The 21,872-nt window shown below is 51.2% G+C and overlaps 1 protein-coding gene across 2 annotated transcripts in view; it reads left to right on the forward strand.

The window, feature by feature from the left end:
- LRRC20 (leucine rich repeat containing 20) overlaps positions 1-21,872 on the forward strand; it is a 66,540-nt gene that overhangs the window by 6,448 nt on the left and 38,220 nt on the right. The window lies entirely within an intron of this gene.

Consider the following 21,872-nt stretch of genomic DNA (forward strand, 5'->3'; position numbering starts at 1 on the left):
ATCTTCCCGGACCAGGGATCGAACCCGTGTCCCCTGCATTGGCAGGTGGATTGTTAACCAATACGCCACCATGGAAGTCCCTCCATGGACTTTTTATTGCAGTTGTGTTTAGTTTGTGTATACGGGGTCCCAGCGTAAGATGTATTTCTTACTATGGGTCATAGTTCACAGAGGTTTGAAAAGCACCAAGTAGGGCTTCCCTCTGCCGGGAGCGTGTCTGCCTGCCCTCAGACTGCTGATGACTCAAAGTGTGTATGTGCCCTTGGACCAGGTGGCAGTAGGTGGCACTGCTAGGTAGCCCCATGTACCAGGCCCTGTGCAGGTGCCTCCCAAGTGTTGCCTTATTGAATCTTCACAACTTCCCTGTGATGGATGATACCCACCAGGCATGAGTAGCCTCGGATTTCAGATGAGGAGATGGAGGGTCGAAGGCAGAGTGGGCTTTTTTCAGGTCACACAGTCAGGCGGCCCCTTTTCATTCCACTGTTTTAATTGAATTGTGTCAAATATTGTTGAATTGGTTATTGCGTTTTAGCCCATGCAGCTACCCTAAGGCTGTAAGCGCTTAAGCAAACTATCCCATTTAATTGAATTCAGCAGATAATTGTTGACTATCCACCACGTGTAAGAGTTAGCGGGGGATCGTGTGTGTGTGTGTGTGTGTGTGTGTGTGTGTGTGTGTGTGTCCCGCTGGAATGTAAGTGCCGTCTTAGAGCCACAGGTGTGTTGCAGGAACACAGAGGAGGTGAACGCAGGCCTGCCTGGGGGATGATTGACGGGGTGGGATTTGAGTTGGGTCTTTGGCACACAGAGGAATTTCACCGGCAGCTTAGGGATGTGTGTGCCTGTGTGTGTCTGTGTCTGTCTGTCTGTTTCATGAAAGAGCCTTTGCATGGAGGTTACTGCCTGGTAATGGCCCAGAGACTGGAAAGGTGGAGCGTTTCTGTGAGCAGCCATTGGTCAGGTGTGTCTGAGGGTCCTGGGGCAGGGGGTGGTGGCCCAGAAAGTGGAGGGACACTCAGTCTTCAAGATGCACTTGGTCACCACCTCTTCCAGGAAGCCCTTGGCCCTGCCCCATCCACCCCTTGCTCCCTTCCTCCTCTGTGGGACTCATTCAGTGTCCCTGGAAGGGAGGGATCCTGTGGTCTTTTGTCCCCCACCTGCCAAGAGCCAGAGCAGCGTCTGGCACTTTGTAAAGCACGTAGCGGTGTTTACTGAACTGAGCGATAGTGAGAGAAGCATCTCCTCTGTCAGCAAACAGACTTGAAGATTGCTGTTGGTTTTGGAGGGAAGTCTGGCAGGGGGTGGTGCCGGGGGGAGCCTTTGGCTGGTGCACTGAGGGCTGTGGGCCCTCAGGAAAGGAATTCTGGAATCCTGTGCTGGTCACTCATAGGGTTGCACTTACCCGAGTGCTCAAGGCTCTCCACCACTGATACGGCCTGGATTTGAATCCCCACAATGCCACCTACTAGCCTGCTTCCTTCGCAGATTGCTTTACCTCTTGGAGCCTTGATTTCTTCATCTATAAAATGGGGTGGTAATTGTGCCTGCCTCATCAAGGGAGCAATTGTAATGTCTTAAGGTGCTTGGCATGAGTAGCTCAATAAACGGCAGCTATTATTTTTAATTTTTCTCATCTCCAAGGGCTGGAGGTGGGGCCTAAGTCCCTCCCCTCCCCCACCACCAACGCACCTCCTCCAGGTGTCAGCCAGTCACCTGGCTGGGTGTCCCCACTTGCCTTGGGATGGGGAGTTCAGTGCAAATCGACGGATCTCAGTGGTGAATAACCTACCCCTACCTTAAAATGGTGCAGGGGGGAGGGACACATATGCGGCTCGTTCTCATCCAGATGTGTGAAGGGGGCAGGGTGGAGGGGCAGCAGAGCTGGGAGAGTGGAATTCTGACCTCCTGGGGACGTGCTGTTTGAGGGAGGGTTTCAGGAGGCAGCAGTGAGGGGGCGGGTGTCCCAGGCACCGGGAGGGCTGCGCCTGAGTCGGGGGCAAGGCCGCTGCAGAGTTGCCGCTGGGGATGGGGGAGATGAGGGATGCCACTGGCAGGCGGAGAGCCTGCAAGGCTGTGTTGAGTTTAGACTTCCATGTCTGAGGACCAGAGATTGCAAATTCAGTTGCCTCTGCAGGCCAGGTGGGGATTTCTGTGAACAGAGTGGATGCCCTGCCTGGAGTGAAGTGTGCAGCTTGTCTAGGGTAGGGCACTCTGTAGCCAGCTTCTCTCTCTGCCCGGGTCATGCCCACTGAAAAGCTCAAGCCAGGCCTCTGGCAGCCCTGCCTGGCCACTGCAGTGCCTGGGATTGGAACCCTAGCTGGCTGGCACCAGCGCCTGGGCCCTCTCTGTTCTGGGGTGGGGGGCAGATGGTTGCTGATCGCCGGTCAACTTGGGGGAGGAGTTCAGTGCTTGAGCCTTGATGGTCTTGGCTGAAGCTCGAGACTTGAGACTTTCACATGGAGGTGGCTGGGTCTTTAAACTCAGGGCTGAATGAGGGGGCCTTTTTACTTCAGTGCCTGACGAAGAAGCAGAATGCAGAGCAGGCCACTGTGGGCGCCTGCAATCCTGACCCTTTGGCAGGTGGAGCTCATCAGGCTCATGCAATCTGAGGGGTCAGCAGTCAGCACGTATTGAGCGCCTGCTGTGTGCACAGTGCTGAGGAGCTCCCAGGGATACGTGCAGTGGAGTTCTGGACCTGAGACTGGCCCGCCACTAGGACAGCAGTGACTGATGCACGGGCTCCGTGCTGAGCCGTGTCCGATGGACTACAGGTGGTGGTAATTCAGAGGTGGGAGATATTGCTGGGTGTTGAAGGAGTCTGGGAAGGCTTTCTGGACGAGGTGGGAATTGATGTGGGTCTTGAAAGATAGGTGAAGTAACCCAATATGGTTCTCATGTAAAAGAGCAAACAATCTGAAGCAACTAAAAAGCCAGTACTAGAAAATTGCTTGAAGAACCTTTGTTACAGCTAATATATAATGCAGTTTACGTAGCTATTAACCATGGTGTGTAAAATTTCATTACGTGCTTCCATGAGGACTGGCAAATTCTCATGTATAATGTGAATTGGAAAAGAACAAGGATCCCAAACTGTATAGACAGTAAGATGCCAATTATGTTAAACATGTGTATATACATAGATAAAAATTGGAAGAAATAAGATACAAATGGATGTTAGAAAATACCATTCTTCATTTTCTGAATGTTCTATGATGAACATATTACTCTCACAAGCAGAGAAGAATAGATTTTAGGGAAAGGACCACCTTCCACTCTAGAAAGTGAAAGTAAAACCCACTTCCCAACGGCAAACAAGAGGTCCAGGAGTTAAGGGAGTAGCTTCTGCTCTAAGCCCCTGCCCCTGGGTGTGGAATGAGCTTCCCTGGCTTCTCCCCTTCTGCTGAGTTTCCCAGCTTGCCTCCCTGTGCACAGGCTGGGGGCACAGGCCTGGTGGGATGTCTGTTCCAATGCTGCAGAGTGGGAGATCCCTGCAGAGGCTGGGCTGGGGAGAGCTCGGTTACAGGCTCTCACCTTACTCAGGTAGGTAACCCTGGGAAGCATCACTCGTGCTGCCCCGGCCACTCACGGGTGCACTCCAGAGCCAGGCTTGCTCCTCCTGTAACCTGAGCTTTGGTTCACAGCCCTTGTTGCCTCACTCCAGGCCTCTTGACCCCCAAAAAGTGGGCTTCTTTCCATCTGGCCCCTGGTCTGCCCCTAGGTTTGAGTTGAAGCCACTTTCTTCCAGCCCCTCACCCCTCCTCAGCATCATCTTCTAGACTTTTTGAATGAGATTGCAAAGAGCTGGGAACTCCGCACTGTACTCAGACTCGCCTCCCCTGAACCGGGCACTCCTCTCTATCCCCCTCTTGTCTCCCCAAGTTAGTTTTTCCTCTTTTTAAGGGCCTCATGCCCACCTGGACTTCCCTGGGTCCTTGCACCCCTGAGGGGCTTCTGACCTCACCCTTCCCTCCCTGGCATCAGACGGCAGCACATCCAGCCAGTGGACCATCAGGCCAGGCTACTCTGCACCCACTCCTTTTCAGGGGGAGGCTCCCAGGTTTGGGGGGATGACTTTAAAAAATTGATCATTACTGCAGAAGAGCAGGATTTGGAAAGGCTTGGGAGGGTGTGGGAAGGGAGGGCTTGGCTGGCTGAGATCCAGGCACTGGCAAAGATGGGAAGAAGGAAGAAACAAGGTGAGCTGGGAAGGAAAGGAGCTAGCATTTATCTGGGGCCTGCTGTGTGTCAGGCTGCCATACTGGGCATTTAACATGCCTCAGGTGGGCCCGCGTGCCTAGAGCCCGTGCTCCACAACAAGAGAAGCCACCGCAATGAGAAGCCCGCGCACCGCAACGAAGAGTAGCCCCTGCTCGCCGCAACTAGAGAAAGCCTGCGTGCAGCAATGAAGACCCAATGCAGCCAAAAATAAAAATGATAATAAATAAAAATAAATATTAAAAAAAATATATGCCTCAGGTGGTAAGGAGAAGGGGGAAGCCCCTGTGGGCTACTTCTGCTTCCGTGCAGATCGTGGACCCCACTCTAGGGCTTTCACAGTGGAATCTCAGAGGCTGCGCATGGTGACCTGCATGTTAATGGGAACCCTGTATGATTCTTCCCTGCCTCAAATTTTGGGAACCACTGGCTTACTACTTACAATCTGGAACTTCCTTCTCCTGGTGGGTTCTGGAGGGCTGGGTGGCAGGGGTGGGGTGGGGTGAGGGGGGGTGGTGTTGTCTGGGCAGGCTTCTGGATTTCTGTGTGTGTGTGTGTGTGTGTGTGTGTGTGTGTGAGTGACAGAGAGGGAGAGAGAGGGAATGAATATGAACATGGACTTGATCCATCCTCAGGGAACTGAGCGGCTAGGCTGGGCGCTGTGAGAAAACCAAGTGAGGAGACCAAGGCTAGTGAGAGAAGGGATGTGTTGTTCCCTACTCTCCCCCTTCCCCTCCTTTCCCCCCTCCCCTCCTGTCCTCCCTCCCTCCTCTCAGGCTCACTCATGCTTTGGACACTTTTCTCCTGTCTCACCAGCAGATGGCACCCCGTCACAGCCGACCTGGTGACAGGCAGCAGAGTCAGGGACTTGACTAGGGTGTGAGGGCCAGGTCCTGACAAGGGCTTCCACGTCCTGGCCGGCTCACATCCTGTGTCTGCATTCCTAGCTGACTCCCCAGTGATTTGATTTTGCAGCCCCTTTCTTGAGCAAGAGTGCTGAGTAAATGCAGTATCAGGAAGCACTCCATACATACTCACTGGACCAGAATAACATCTTCCCTTGGGTCAGATACTGCCACCGGCTCCTTTGTCAACAAACACACATTGGACACCTACTGTGTGTACCTTGGGAGGACCCAAGTGTCCCAGAAGTGCCCAGTCTGGAGGGGGAGACAGACACACACACGTACTCACACACACGTCCCGAGGGAGGGGGCAGCCAGGGTCTGTGGTGGAAGCAGTCTTTTTTGGCTCCAGGAGGGGCTTTTGGGTCTACAGTTCCTGGCCCAGAGCCCAGGAGGCTGGTGCTGGTAGTAGGGGAGGGGTGTGTGTTTTGCTGCCATGTCTCCTGGCCTGGGGAGTCCTGAGGATCAGCCAGGTACAGGTCAGCTCCGAAGGCATGGAGGAGGGAACAGGCTGTATGTCACAGGGCAGCCCTCAGCCTGGCCGGGGCCGCCCGTCTCTTTACTGCGAGGGCTGGAAGCCTCAAATCTGCCGATCGGCCACCTTTCAGTTCCTTGAATTGCTAAACCCTTTCTAGCCTCAGGGCCTTTGCACATGCTGTTCCCTTTGTCTGGGATGCTGTTCCTTGTTCTTCATGGCTGGGCCCTTCTCATACGTTAAGGTTCAGCCTAAATGTTTCGTCTAGAGAGACCTCCATGACTTTCCTTTCTAAGTGGCCTTTACCCAGTCATTTTTCTTTAAAAAAAAAAAAAAAAAGAAGCTATGAAAAGGTATACACAGGTAGCAAAGTCCATAAAGTCATATATACTTAGTTCAGCAGATATTTGTAAAACGAATACTCATGTAACTACCATCCAGGTCTAGACATGGAATATTGCCAGAATCTCCAAAAGCCGCTCCCACCCCCAGAGGTAGCCACCATCGCAACTGTTGTGATGAGCCTTTCCTTCCTTTCTTTAGTTTGATCTTGCTTTCCTTTCATTTTCCTGGTCCTTGGGTATTGGAGAGAGCAGACTGTGGGCGCTGGTGGTGGGGGATCAGGAGGTCTTGCTTGGCAGGATGTGCCAGTGCAGAGAAAGGGGTGGAGGTGAGACCCTGGCTAGGGCTAGTGTGTGAGGGTATCACTCAGAGGCAAATAACCAGTATACAAAGGGAAACCAGTAGAGCTTTCAGAGAGCCCAAGGGTTTCACTGGTACTGAGTTGGCACAGTGCAGTAGCCTGTGGTGCAGAAATGCAGGGCCTGCACCTGGCGTGCCCTTCTCATTTCAGAGGAGAGTGACTGGTGTCAGCCCAGCTCAGGGTGCCTGTGGAGTCCTGGCTGCTTCTGAACTGGCCCCAGAGAGGTGGACACATATGGCCGTGTCCAGGCAGGTAGCACTGAGCCCATTGTTCAGGCAGGTGAGGAGGGGCCCGGGTGGGGGTTTCTGGAAATCCTTTTCTTTCTCTCTCTCTCTCTTTTTTTTTTTTTTTGGCTGCACTGCACGGCTTGTGGGATCTCAGTTCCCTGACCAGCGATCGAACCCACACCCCCTGCATGGGAAGCATGGAGTCTTAACCACTGCACCGCCAGGGAAGTCCCTGGAAATCCTTTTACACCATGCTGTGGTCTGGCATTGCTTCTTTGTGCTCAGGTCGGTATGGGCTCGTTGGGGTCCTGTATGGACCCCCGGCCTCAGGTATAGAAGGGGCCGTGGAGGTAAAGAGAACAGCTCAGTATTGGAAGGCAGCTCTTGGGATGGAGAGAGAGAAAATTTGTTCTGTGGCTCTAGCCTGGGCATTTGCACTCTGCGGAATACTTTTAAAACTATATATGTTTAACTTAAAAAACAGGGCTTCCCTGGTGGCGCAGTGGTTAAGAATTCGCCTGCCAATGTAGGGGACATGGGTTTGAGCCCTGGTCCGGGAAGATCCCATATGCCGCGGAGCAGCTAAGCCCGTGAACCACAACTACTGAGCCTGCATGCCACAACTACTGAAGCCCGCGTGCCTAGAGCCCGTGCTCCGCAACAAGAGAAGCCACCGCAATGAGAAGCCCGCCACCATAACGAAGAGTAGCTTCCGCTCGCCACAACTAGAGAAAGCCCACGCGCAGCAACAAAGACCCAGTGCAGCCAAAAAGTAATAAATAAAAATAAAAAAATAAATTTATATCTAAAAAACCCAGTATGTATCACCTGTGCCTAGTGCACAAAGCATAAGGCCCAAAGGGTAAACAGAGAGGCCGGGCTTCCTCCCACCCTGTCTTCTGGTCCACTGGTCCCTCCCCCTGGCACAGTGTCTTGTGGAACTAGAGGAACAGTTGCAAGGTTACACTGGCTAACTCTAGAGTTGCTAAAGGGTGAGGATGGTGAGCTGTGTCCTGAAGTTGTTTCTGTAGCAGTGATGGGACAGAACCCCAAAACCCTTTGGTAGTGGCTCAGGTCTCTCTGTTGGTGGTGGGGGAGTCCCTGAGTCCCCTTCTAGAGCTTTGGAAGCTCCAATGGCCACGAGCCCCACCCATCTCCATCCCAGCCCCACTGTGGGCCTCAGTCTTCTGGAAGGAGGGAGGATAAGAGTGGGGGGTCTGTGGTGGGCATTCTCAAGCACAACACACCTGTCCCTTGGGTCCCTGTTTGCTGTGATGCTGCCCCGACACAGCGTTGGTGCTCAGAAGTCATGTGTCAGGTGGATGGAGGAATTCCCTCATCCCACAGGTACAAATCGCGAAGTCTTCTCTCCTTAGTTTTCTCTCCTGTTCATTGTTCGGTCTGCAGAAATCACCCCAGCCATGAGAGCCAGTCCAGCCCTGAGGGGCCTCCAGGGAAGCCCGGGCAGTGGGAGGTGGAGGTCTCATCACAGCAGGGAGACTGGGCCCTAGATGGCGCGGTGACTTGTGGAAATGCCGCAAGCCCTGGAGACAGGCGGCCAGCTGATTGCATGGCGTGTAGAATGCTTGCAGAACCTAAAGTGAACTAAGTGAGGATGAGTTCCCCTTCTACTGTCTTGAGTTGTGTACACGCCGGGTGTTGGCTTAGCATCCGTGTTAAGGGGGTTGAACAGAAGAGGCGGCATTTCAGCTGAACCTTAAAGGACGGAGCAGGTTTAGCGGTGTAGGTGTGGGACAGGAGTGAGGGGAAGGCATTCTAGGTGAGGGTGTCTGAGCAAAGGTGGGGCAGCATGCAGGCCCGTGCTTGTGATGGGAATAGCAACACGGGAGAGCAAAGGGAGCTGAGTCAGGAGGGGAGGTAGGGGCTGGCCCAGATCTCAGAGGGCCTTGAGTGTCACCTTAAGTAGTTCCTACAGTAAAGTCCTAACTTACACAGAGGTTAGGTTCTAAAGAGAGCCTGAAAAGTGAAGATCACCTAGAGTCAAATGACCCATGAAAAAAACAACCGGGTGATTTAATCATCGCTCAGCCTTAGCAGGTAGCTGCTGTTATTGTCCCCATTTCACAGAGGAGGAAACTGAGGCACAGAAAGACTAAGCAACTTCCCCAAGCCGGGGATTTGCACCCAGGCACTCCGACTGCAGGGCCTACGTTCTTAGCCCTGTGTTAACCTGCAGGCTGGGACAGACCGTTTTGATGGTTGGGGACCAGGTGAGGTTGCGGGCTCACAGATAGCACACCCAGGCTGTAGGGAACCACGTACCTTCAAAAACGCTAGAGTCACACTCAGCATCTGTGTTCAGCAAGTTAAATGGGGCCCCAAGCTGCCTCGGCTGTACCTGGTCTGGGCAGCAGTGGGGGGCCCCTGGCAGGTTCTGAGCAGGGAGTGACGTGATCTGGGCCGGGTTTCAGAGGAGCACCGCCGGGCACGGGATGGATGTGAGACCATGGAAAGGATAGCAGGGAAGAGGCACCTTCCATGCGCCGGGCCTGTGCTGGTGTGGCCTTGTCCTGAGTCAGACCAGTGGGAGGAGGACGAGAGGAAAGAGAGGCTGCGGGAGGGGCTGGGCAGCCGATTGGCTGTGGGCGGCATACAGTTTGAAACCTGGTCATCATGTAAACTAGGGAGGCCTGGGCCGTTTGGGTGGATAAGGAGATTCTGATGATTTGGGGTCCCCAAGGGACACCCCTGAATAAGCACATAGCCGGGAAATATGGGCATAGCCAGCTAGAAATGAAGATGTCTGCAGAAGTGCTGCTGCCCCAGAGGGGCCCTAGTTCTGGGCTCCCTGACAGCCCCAGTGCATCCTTCACGCCTCCCACCAGCACAGACCAGCAGACATCCCAAGAAGCAGGTGGTTAAATAGGCTGCCAGGCTGCCCTGTGTCACTGGCACTGAAGAAGCATTGTTTTGAAGGCAAAGAGAAATCTTCTCTGAAACCACGTGGATAATTATGCAGCTTTAAAAAATGTATGTTGGTGGAAGAACAAAAATGTTCTGCCTCAGAGAGATAACCAAATAGATAATTTGGTGGCATCAAAAGCTTGCGTCGGGCTTCGCCGGTGGCGCAGTGGTTGAGAGTCCGCCTGCCGATGCAGGGGACGTGGGTTCATGCCCCGGTCCGGGAAGATCCCACATGCCGCGGAGCGGTTGGGCCCGTGAGCCATGGCTGCTGGGCCTGCGCGTCCGGAGCCTGTGCTCCACGACGGGAGAGGCCACAACAGTGAGAGGCCCGCGTACCGCAAAAAAAAAAAAAAAAAAAAAAAAAGCTTGTGTCACCCAAGTATGAGAGTGTTAGCCTTGAGGTTATTAAAATCAGCAAGGCTGAGGAAGTTATTAAAATCAAATGCTTCCAGAAATGCAAACATGGCTCTGGCTGGCAAGGCAGCTGGGGATGGAGGGAGGTGATGCAGGGGCCTGGCAAAGCCAGTCATTCTGGAATGGAGCCCCGACACACCCCGAGCGGTAAGTGTGGTGACCCAGGCTGAAATGAGTGATCTGTGCTCACCTTTAGACGTTAGGAAATTGTAGTTTATTCAGAGACAGTTGCTGCCAAAAGTCGTTATCATTAAAGATGAGGCTGAATTAAGAGCTGCTTAATTGGCATCTGCCTCATCGTGGTTGACTGTGTTTTGCTAAGACGCATATTTTTGTCATGCTCCAGTGTATCACTGGGATTCCTTATTCTGTCGAGTTCATGTCAGCAAACGTGTATTCACTGTGTGCCCCGTCTGTCTGTGCCAGGCTCTGCAGAGGATGGGGAGGGGAGAGGAGGAGGAGGGAGCTGATTACTGAGCTCCGGCAGGTGTCCCATTACGCCGTGCACTTGCTGGTATTGCTGCCTGGATCGTGCTTTGCCCAGATCTTTGCATGCCCTGCGCCTTCTTTTTTATTCTTGTCTCAGCTAAATGCCGCTTCCTCCGAGAAGCCCTAGTGAGGGTTGCTGCCCTTGCCCCTGCCTCAGTTACCTGCTCCCCATTACACCGTTTTATGTTTTGGAGAGCAGTGTCATTGCCTGACATTCTTTCAGGTATTTGCGTCTGTATTTACCACTCTTCTCCCCAGGCTGGCGTGTAAGCTCCTCGAGGCCAGGGACTCTGTCCTGCTCATCACTGTACCCTTGGACTGTGCTACCGTGTGCTGGGTACTCAGGAAATCTTTGTCATATGAATGATTGCGTCTGATTTTCTCAACAGCTCTGGACGGGTGGTGTTTTCATGTCGCTTACAGAAGGGGAAACCGAGGCTCTGAGAGCTGTAGTGGTTTACCTGGCTTCTCACAGCCAGCAAATCTTGTGCTGGAATTTAAACTCGAGTCTCTTGGCCTCCCTCGCCCTCTGCAACAGGCCACCCGCTTCATTGGGACCTAATCCTTGCCCTCAAGGAGCTCTCCGCCCTGCCAGGAAGAGTGAGACAAACACATTAGTCATTCTCACGGAAGACAAACGGGCGAGGTGCCCTGATAGAGGCGGCAAACACACACCGGGAGCTTAAGCGCGGGAGCAGTTCCATCAGTTGAGGACTTGAGCAAAGGCTTCTTGGAGAGGTGGTCTTTAGACAAGACCTTGTAACATGGTGTTGCCGGGAGAGGATGTTGAGGATAAGGGGCACGTTCTACTTAATGGGAACGGCACCAGCAAAAACAGAGGTGGGAAAATAAAGGGAAATAAAGGGAACAATGAGTAGTCTGGCTCGGCCAGAAGGTGGGAGCAGAGTCGCAAGCAGGATACCTAAAAAGGGAGGTCGGACCCGGATCCCTTGGCGGGATTGCTGGGCTGCAGAGAGTGGGTTCATTCTGTGTGGCATGGGGAGTCCATTCTTGAATGGAGAGAGGTATTCAGGTGATGGGTATGGAAGGGTGGGGCAGGGTGTGGAGAGATTCCTCAGTGAAGAAGCGGCCATGGTCATTGTCAAGGTGGATTTCAGGGTTGTTAAGCTGATGTCTTTTAGGTAACAGTAAAACCATATTAATCACATCTTTGCCACAGACAGCAGGGTTCTTGCCATGAGTTCAAACCCTAAACAGATATTAGCTCGTTCCTTTCTTCATTCCCCGAAAGGGCATTTGAACACCCATTTTATAGAGGGGGATCCCAAAGCAAAGCTTCCCAGGGGTGAGGGGTATGGTTACGTTCAGAAGTGTTTGCCCAGCTCTGTGCTGGGCCTGAGGGGTAGTCAGCAGGAGGGCACGTGCTCCTCTGGTCAGGTTCATCGCTCACGGATCCTGTAGGCAAGTCTGCGGATACTTACCAGTTGGGGGAAGATGGTCCAGCACAAGCACGAAGGCAGGTGTCCTGAGGCTGAAGTGGTTGGGACGCCCTTCCTGGGGGAGGTGGGCTGGGCTGGCAGGAGGAGCTCTAGGGGCAGAGCGGAGAGGGAAGGGCATTCTAGACCGTGGGAAAGGCATGAGCCACACCTGGGTAATGAGTGAGCTCGAGGACTGGCAGGTGGGTGGCTGCGGTGAGGTGTGCAGCCGGCGGCCAGGCCCTGGTGTTTGGCTGGGTCAGATGCTGAGCCCACGGTGCTGCTTGGAGACGTTTGCTGCCACTTCCTGGATCCATTCAGTTCTTCAGCTGTGACCTCAGGAAGCCCACTTACTCCTCTGAGAAAGCATGCCTTACAGGGCAGAATTCCTTATTATTTCAAGTCTGAGTGATTGTTTGAGGAGGAGAAAAGGCATTGTAAAAATCCAGTCAGTAACTGCAGCTCTTTCGTGCCCGGGCGCTGCCTTTGTTCAGTAAGTACAGTCTCCCCAGCTGTCAGCTGCAGCCCCCTTTACCTTCTGCCCTGCTCAGAAGCCGGCTCCGGGCTCGCTGAGTCATCTGGCACCTCGTCACCCCTGGAGAAGCCCACATGCGCACGTGGGCTTCTGCTATGGCGAGAGTACTGTCAGGTCTCCTCTGCCCAGCAAGTTAGACCGGGGAAATATATTCTGGGACATGCACTGGCTCCTCCTGTGGGCCAGGCATTGTGCCGGGCACTGGGGGTGTTGGGGAGGATGAGAGGTGAAAGGACACTGTCCCTGCCTGCAAGGAACAAGTGTTTGCCTCCCTTTAACCATGTGCATGTGATGTTCACGGTTTGGGCCATGTCAGAGGGCCAGGTGTACTCCCAGTCACAGGTGGAGTAACGTGATTGACTCTCAAGTTAGGCTGCCCTGGTTTGAAGCCTGGCTCAGCCACTCATTAGCTGTGTGACCCTGGGCAAGTTACTTGATCTCTCTGATCAAGTTAAGTCTGATCTGAGTTAAATCTCCATTTTCTTATGTCTAAAAGGTCCTTACTTTCTAGAGTTGTGAGGATGAAAATTGGGTAATGCCCATAAATGTTTAGAATGGTGGCCAGCGTATGCTCAGTGCTATGAGTATTAACTATGATTATTATTACTTAACATTTTTCTTTAAATAAATTTAGCATAGATACAATTTAAAAAGAACTTTATATCATTACTGTAAATGGAAAATCAACATAGTTTTTCATTAATAGTTGATAACTATAAAAACAAAGATGAAAACAGAACACGGTTATGAACTCTTAGGTTAGGCTTGAATCTGCTACCCATTAAAGAGGGGGTAAAGCAAGGACTAGAGGACTGAGAATTTGAAATGGGACTTTCTCACTGTGTGGCTGATTGTTATTTGTACAGTGAGCACCATCTAAGACCCTCTCGAAGTGTGGTCCAAGGACCAGCAGCATCAGCATCCCTGGGGGGCTTGTTAGAAATGCAGATGCTTAGGCCCCATCCCAGATCTGCTGAATCAGAACCTGCATCCTGGGACTTCCTCGGTGGTCCAGTGGTTAAGACTCCACGCTCCCAATGCAGGGAGCCCGGGTTTGATCCCTGGTCCAGGAACTAGATCCCGCATGCATGCTGCAACTGAGTCCACATGCTGCAACTAAGAAGTCCGTGTGCCACAACTAAAGATCCCGCATGCCACAACAAAGATCCCCCTTGCCACAACTAAGACCTGGTGCAGCCAAAATAAATAAATAAAATTAAAAAAAAACAACAAAAAAACCTGCATCTTAACAAAATCTCCATGTAATTCACGGGCACATTACAATTTGAGAAATCTGGTCTTTTGTTGCCAGATTTGTGAGTTCCACACTTGGAGAGAGGTGGGCTCAGTTCAGTCTCTGTGTTTTATGCATGAGGAGGTTAAGGTCCAAGAGTGACCTGCCCAAGGTCACTTGATGAGTTAAGAGCAGCAGCAGATCAGAATCCAGGTCTCCAGACTGGCTCTGCAGGGCAACATCCTTGAGAGAATGGGAAGCCAAGCCAAGCTCCTTCCCATCTTCACTTACTATGTGACCTTGAGCACGTTCTTAACCTCTCCAGGCCTTAGTTTCCTTATCTGCAAAAGGGGACTGACACTACTGCCCTTCCTCAGAGGTTGTTGTCAGGATTAAATGAGATGATGCTCAGTCAGCGTTGGCTGTGGTTATCGCTGTAGAAGACCTCAGAGCCTGCCTGGGCCTCTCCAAGACCTGGCTCAGCTTGTGGCCTCTGCTCAGACCGGCTGTGACCGCCTCAGAGCTGATGGTGGCCACGCTTTCGGCATCAGTGTGGCCACCGTTTCTGTTCCCTTTTGTTCTGCGTATTAGTGATGAGTCATTGATTGAATGAAGTAATTTAATATCTCAAATCAGTGACTGTGCGTCACTTGGTTGTATTCTGTATGGGATTAAATTTTGGTTTTAATTAAATACAGGATTTTATTTTTTTTAAGTGATTGGCTGGCTTGCTGGGAAGAAGCAGGGATTGTTTTGCCAAGTCCCACATCCCACAATAACACACACATATGGTTGTCTCCTTGTTGTGATGTTGTTGGAATACGTGACTGCCAGGGGTCTTCTTCGTCCTTCAAGGAGCAATGGAGCTAAAGCACATCCTTGTAATGAATTCTCGCATCAAAACAATGTGTTTTCATCCTCATAACAGCATCTCTTAGTTACTGAGTACACACTGTCTGCCATGCTGTGCTTGGCCCCTTGTAGACCTTTTATTTCATGCTCAGAACAGCCCTGTTAGTTAGATCATCTTGTCCTCATTTTTTTTTAAGTTGAGAAATAATTCACATCCCATAAAATTCACCATTTTAAAGTGTAACATTCTGTGGCTTTTTGTATATTTACAAGATTGTGTAACCATCACCACGATCAATTTTAGAACATTTTCATCACCCCAAAAAGGAACCCTGTACCACTAAGCAATTACTCCAGATTTCTCAAATCTCCCCCAGCCCCTGGCAACCACCATTCTCCTTTTGTCTCTATGGATTTGCTTATTCTAGACACTTTATATAAAGGGACTCATCCAGTGTGTGGCCTCTTGTGGTTGGCTTCTTTCACTTAGCATAATGTTTTTGAGGTTCGTCCATGTTGTATCAGTACTTCATTCCCTCTTATGGCCGAGTGATATTCCAGTGTATGGACCTACCACATTTTGCTTATCCATTCCTCAGCTGATACACATTTGAGCTATTTCTACTTTTGGCTGTTGCAAATGATGCTGCTATGAACATGCATGTAGAGGATTTTGCGTGAATTCTTTTTTTTTTTTTTTTTTCCCCCGTACGTGGGCCTCTCACTGTTGTGGCCTCTCCCGTTGCGGAGCACAGGCTCCGGACGTGCAGGCTCAGCGGCCATGGCTCACGGGCCCAGCCGCTCCGCGGCATGTGGGATCTTCCCGGACCGGGGCACGAACCCGTGTGCCCTGCATCGGCAGGCGGACTCTCAACCACTGCGCCACCAGGGAAGCCCCTTGCGTGAATTCTTGTTCTCTTTTTATGGAGGGGGAAACTGAGGCTGGAGTTAAGTGACTTCCCTGACATCCCATAGCAAGAAAGCCCCGGCCCAAGAAAAGCCTCAGTTTGGATCTGGAGGAAGAGAGTGCTCTCAGGCCCACACTGTAGGTGCCTCTTCCTTTTTTAGGTCTCTGGCTGTTCTTGTGTGGTTAGAGCACATCCTGACTGTTGGGTGTGATGGCCACTGGCCGGGGGCCAGAAGCTCCGCTTTGTTTGCGGAGGCAGACACTCTGCAGTTCCATCATTTCCCAGAGAGGCTGGGACTTCTGCAGTAGGTCACGGAGAAAGCACCTCTGAGTTCCAGAGTCTCACGTGTTCAGCATTTGTTGTTGGGCTGTCGGCTGTGCTCTGCAGTAGCCCCTCTGGGCTTGGCCCTGGTGGGATTTTTTTACCGCATTCCCCATGTAACCATCAGGATGGATGTCCACTGACCAGCCTCCTTGGCCTGTTCCCCATGGATAGCTGGACGTTAGGGATGTTACTTTCTTTAAACTGAGGATATTTGTAAGAAGTAGTAAGTGCTTGTAAAAATATCATACAATACAGAGATCTATAAGGTAGGTAGTAGAAGAAATAACACCCCCAAAACCATGGCCACGTTCAGTGGTCTCGCCATGTTCCCAGAAGATGCCATGCACATTTCCCCTTTCCTGGGCACCTTTCTGCCCTTCTCTAACTCCCCGCCAGGGCCCAGTATAACTGCTGTTGTGGTGGAACTTTCTGGACTTCTGCTGTGCTCGGTGAGCTCATCCTGTGACCTTTCCTCCCCAGGTGGCATGAGACAGATGGGGAAAGGCCAGGAAAAGGCTGCTCTAGAAACTGGGAGTTAAACACCAGCAAAATCCCCAAAAATCCCCAAAGCAGTTGTCTCTGGGGAAGGGGATTTTCCAGGAGGCAGGCCAGGGCTCTATTTTTCCTCTTAAACCTTCTAGAGCTAGTTAGCTCTATAAACACTGTGTGCAGATAACAGAATCCAGCCTAATTGTGTGCACTGGTGCGTTGACACCAGTCCTTGATGACTTGTTTCGCTTGCCGTCTGCACCCCACACATCCCAGCTTTGGAGATCAAACAGCATTTCAGAAAACGGCAGCCCTTTGGCTTCTTACGCCAGGATGCCAGCTCCCAACCCCTAGCCCTTGAATATACATGGAGGTGCTGGGAGTTTGATCTTCTGGAAGGGGTCCTGGCTCTTCCCAGCAGGCCCATGCCTAAGTTTTCATTTTCATGTTCCAGAAGAATCTATTTTCTCTATACCAGGCACCTGAATAAGAGTCTCATCCCACCCAAGGCCTCTGATCTGAGGCCCTTGCACAATCCCACATGTTGTTTTGCTAAACTGAGCTCTCTCAGGGTAGACCGCCTGGGTTCAAATCACAGTTCTTCTATTAACCTACTAAGCCTATGTTTCTACAATGATAAGATGGGAATGAACGTAATACTACCTACTTCATGGGGTTGTTGTGAAGATTAAATTAGATAAAGTGTGTCAAATATTTAAGAAAGTCTCAGGCACATAGGAAGCCCCATACAAGGGTAAACTATTATTATATCACCTTTTTTTACGACTATCTTCTGACGGTAGTAGGAGGAGGGAGCATAGTGTGGTGTAGACTGATGTAGGGTCGTAGAAAGACCATGGGCATCAGAGTTGGGTTACTCTTGGTTCAAATCCCAGCTCTCTACTCGTGGACCTGGGTGACCAACTTCCCTGAGCTGCAGATCCCCCCATTATACTGCGTGTTCCAGCACGTTCTAAGGCACAGACAATTCTAGAACCCTTGGCTGCAGCTTGCAGCCTCTCCTCTTTGACAGGAGCACTGGCCAGAGCTCTTTGCTCAGTAGAATCACGGAGTCACAGAATGTCCAGCCTGGTTGAGACCCCCACAAGTACCATGGTCTAAACCCTCATTTACAGAAGAGGAGTCAAGGCCCCTGGAGAAGTTGTTTCCCTGAGACCCCACAGCCAATAGCAGAGGGACCGGGATGAGAACATGGGTCTCCTGAGCCCAGCCCAGCTGCTTCCACACCGATGGTCACCTGTGCCTCTTTCGGAGCCGGAAACATGAACAAGCAAGAGAGAAGAACGAAGAGACGGTGGCTCTGTCTTGAAATAGCCCAGTCTTGGGGGAATCGGGAGGCACCCAGGGCAAAATGACTTTCCTCGAGTGAGCAAACTTAAAGCCCCTGCACAGGCATGGACCAGCCAGCACTTAGTTAATGTGAGTTGCTGTCATTATTGTCACCATCATCACCATCAGTCAGGGCCAAGAAACCACAGCTGGTGGAGGCCTAGTCTCTCTAAGCCAGTAATTCTCAGACTCAAGTTGGAGGGCTTGTTAAAACACAGATGGCTGGGCCCCGCCCCCAGAGCTTCTGATTTTGTAGGTCTGGGGTGGGGCCTGAGAATGTGCATTTCCAACAGATTCAGGGGAGATGCTGATGCCCCAGACCCCCCTTGCCACTGAGAGTGGTCCTTGGACCTGCCTGGTAGAAATGCAGGATCTCAGGTCCCGCCCGAGACCTGTAGCATCATCTTAGCAGGATCCCCAGATAATCTGTTGGCACATTATAGTTTGAGAGGTGATGGCGTAATGCAGAGTTCTGTACCCTGGCTGTATGTTAGGATCACCAGGGGTGCTTGGGAACCCCTGATTCCCAAGCCCCAACTCACACTAATTAAGTCAGAATCTCTGCGAACGAGACTCAGGTATCAAGAGTCTGTAAAGCTCCCTGGGTGACTGGCCCAGTGTGTCGCCAAGTCTGAGAACCACCAGCTAGAATTCAGAGTGGCAGCCAGGATGGGTCTCAGAGATGATCAGCTCCAACCTTGGCATTTGCCAGAGATGCACACCAAGGGCTTAAGAGCCGAAGGGTCCTGCCTGAGGTCCCACAGCCAATTAAGTGACACATCCAGGCTCTGGATAATTCTTTCACCAGCTCTTTCAACTCTAAACCTCCTTAATATAGCTCCATGGTAACTGCAATATACCAGTGTCCACAGGAATTCATTGTAAATCTTGGAAGGACTGTCTGCTCATTGGAACTCAAGATCTCTTGTTTCAGAGCAGCTGACCATCCCAAGTGACAGTTACATATTGTAGGGAGGCTGTGTACATAGTGGTTAGGAGCACAAGCTCAGGGCCAGCTATGCCCTTTACTAACAAGCCCACAGGTCTGTGTCTCAGATTCTTCCTCTAAAAGCAAGGATGGTGATAATAGTTCCCATCTCATGAGGCTGTTGTGAGGATTAAGAGTTAATATGAGGGCTTCCCTGGTGGCGCAGCGGTTGAGAGTCTGCCTGCCGATGCAGGGGATGTGGGTTCGTGCCCCGGTCCGGGAAGATCCCACATGCTGCAGAGCAGCTGGGCCCATGAGCCACGGCCGCTGAGCCTGCGCGTCCGGAGCCTGTGCTCCGCAATGGGAGAGGCCACAACAGTGAGAGGCCCGCGTACCGCAAAAAACACACAAAAAAAGGATGAAATTTTGCCATCTGCAACAACACGGATGGTCTTGGGGGGTATTATGCTTTGTGAAATAAGTCAGAGAAAGACAAATACTTATGATATCGCTTAATCTGAAAAATAAAACAAACTAATGTATATAACAACAACAGAAAAACAGACTCACAGATATAGAAAACAAACTAACGGTTACCAGTGGGGAGAGGGGAGCGAGGAGGGGCAAGATAGGGGTAGGGAATTAAGAGGTACAAACTACTATGTATAAAATACACAAGCACAGGGAATGTAGCCAATATGTTATAACTACAAATGGAATATAACCTTTAAAAATTGTGAATCACTATGTTGTACACTTGAAACATAAAATATTGTATATCAGCTATACCTCAATAAATAAAAATAAACTTAAAAAATTTAAAAGTTAATATGACAATGCTGAGATCACTGACTTTCACACAGGAAGCACTCTATAAATGTTGATTATTATTTCATTAACTGAGTGACCTTGAATAAATCATATGACCTTGGGCAATCCAATCTTTTAACTTCTCTGTGATTCAGTTTCCTCCTTTGTTAAATGAGGGTAAGTGTAGAACTGACCTTACAGAGTACTTGTGAGGAGCAGAAGAGATTGTGGATCTGAGGCCCTGAGCAGTTTTGGACCCACAGCTGGTGTCAGTGAATGGTGGCTGTGGTCATATGTCACAGACAGAAAAACTTACAGTAGTAAGTTCTGTCTGGGGCAGGGTCTGAGCTGGGCTGTTCCAGACTCTCTGAAGGGAGCATCTAAAACCATGGGGATTGAGGTTTCTGAGATGTTTTGCCTGAAGTAAACCTTGTCATGTCCTTCATCCTCATATATGTAAAGCATTGTCACTTGGGAGCAGATACCTATGTGTGATCCAAGAGGGCAGAAGGACCACTAGGTAGTGGCAGGGTAGCAGTTATCATATGGTTCATGAAAGAACTCTCTAACAGTTCGAACCATTCTGTGGAGGGGAGGGGAGCTCCCCATCATCAGAGGTGTTCAAGAAGAGCTCTGTGCCCTCCAGTGGAGACATTGAGAGAATTTCAGGTCTGAGATTGGAGGCTGCATTACTCAGTATTTCCCAAGTTTGCTTATGGGTAAGAATCACCTGGGAATACTTGTTAAAAAACACAAATTCCGGGGCTTCGCTGGTGGCGCAGTGGTTTAGAGTCCGCCTGCCGATGCGGGGGACGCGGGTTCGTGCTCCGGTCTGGGAGGATCCCACATGCCGCGGAGCGGCTGGGCCCGTGAGCCATGGCCACTGAGACTGCGCGTCCAGAGCCTGTGCTCCGCAACGGGAGAGGCCACAACAGTGAGAGGCCCGCGTACCGCAAAAAACAAAAAAAACCCCCCCAAAACCCCCACAGATTTCCTGGTGCCATTCCAGACCCACTGAGGCAGAATCTCAGGAGTAGGGGCCTAGGACCCACCTCTCCAGATGCTTCTTACTGGGAAATTTGGAAAACATGGGCTAAATGGCCTTCAGCCTCCTTCTAATCCTGAAAAAAAGAGTCCACGAAAAAAGACGTTTGTGAAAAGAGATATTTTGTGAAAACAAGACATTCTGGGTGGGACTGGTGGCAGATTTCCTCCTGCAGCCTGGGGAGTCTTGCATCTTGGTCAGGCCACAGAGCCCACACACCCTCCAGCCTGAGTCCCCGACACTTTCTCCTCGGGTCCTGTGGCTTGGTTACCAGGGGCTCCATGATCCTCTGCGCTCCCTGCACAGGCCCCTGTCACCAGGCCCACCTCTCAGCGGGAACTGAGCAGGGGTCAGAGTTCTGTTTCTAAGGAACAGCACAAGCTTGACTCAGCCCTCCTGACTTCCCACAGAACGTTCTGTTTACTGCTTGGATTTTGCGTTTTCTGCCCTTGTTTTTCCCACCAGTTACTTTTCATTAGGCATTCGTTAGAATTTACAAGATAACCTTTAAGGACCCATGCACTTTGAATTAAAGAGCTTCTTTATTAACACGAAGTACTATTCTAATTAGAGGTTTGGGGACATGCAGTTTGGCCTTCTTGTGACAATAATTATGATTATGAGGATAATTATGCCTTGTGTTTATTACAGTGCCTTCCCCCCAAGGGTCTCTGTTCTCTACTATAGCTCAAGTGTCGGTGCCGGGGGCACTGAGGAAAGGCACACTTGAATCCAGCTGCCATCCAGATGTTGACAGAGGACCCTGTGTTAGTAACCCCAGCCCCTGATGGGGTCTGTGGGTGTGCATGCACCACCAAGTAGCGTGAAATGATTCCTTCCTCTCTGGTGAGGCTCCAGAAAATTGCAGGAGGAGCCGAGGCTCAAAGGTGGAGCCTCAGAGGAAATGAAGGTTCTCTGGGCTTTTGCGCATGCCATGGCCCATGCCTGGGTTGCCGTCCCTCTCTCCTCTCTGATTCTAGTAACCTCTTATCCATCAGTGTGCAGCCTGAACCTAGGCAACCAATTGTCCTGAGTTGTCTGGGGCTAAGGAGGGGTCCCCCAGGATGCAGGGCTTTTGGTACTAAAATTGGGATTGTCCCAGGCAACCCAAAACAAGTTGGTCACCCTACTGGAATCTTTGCATTCCGATTCTTTGCACTCCATCATCTCCCCCAAATGACCTTGGACGATTGGCCTATCAACGCAGGCCTCATTTTCCACCTGTGAGGGTAACTCATGACTAATACATAAACAGCGCCTGCTACTGTGCCTGGCACATGGTCAGTACTCGTGATGCTAGCTATGCCTGTTTTTTTTAGTTGAATGAGAACTTTGAGATCACCCAGCCTCCATCTGGTTCAGGAATCCTCTCAGTGGTGACCCTGCCTGATCACCCCATGACGCTGCACTTACTTCCTCACATGGAACCTTTTCCTTATGACTGCTGAACTAGCCCCCGTCCTGTCAGCTCTGAGGACCCATAGAGAATGGGACTCTCGGTGACATCCCATGGCTCCTGGAGGATGACTTGCCTGTCTCCAGCCTGGGTCTTCTCTTCCCTCGGTAGGGTCCCTCTCTCCCTTAGTGGGACCTGGCCCCCAGCTA

The sequence above is a fragment of the Stenella coeruleoalba genome, assembly GCF_951394435.1.
Source record: "Stenella coeruleoalba genome assembly, chromosome: 16".
NCBI lineage: Eukaryota > Metazoa > Chordata > Mammalia > Artiodactyla > Delphinidae > Stenella > Stenella coeruleoalba.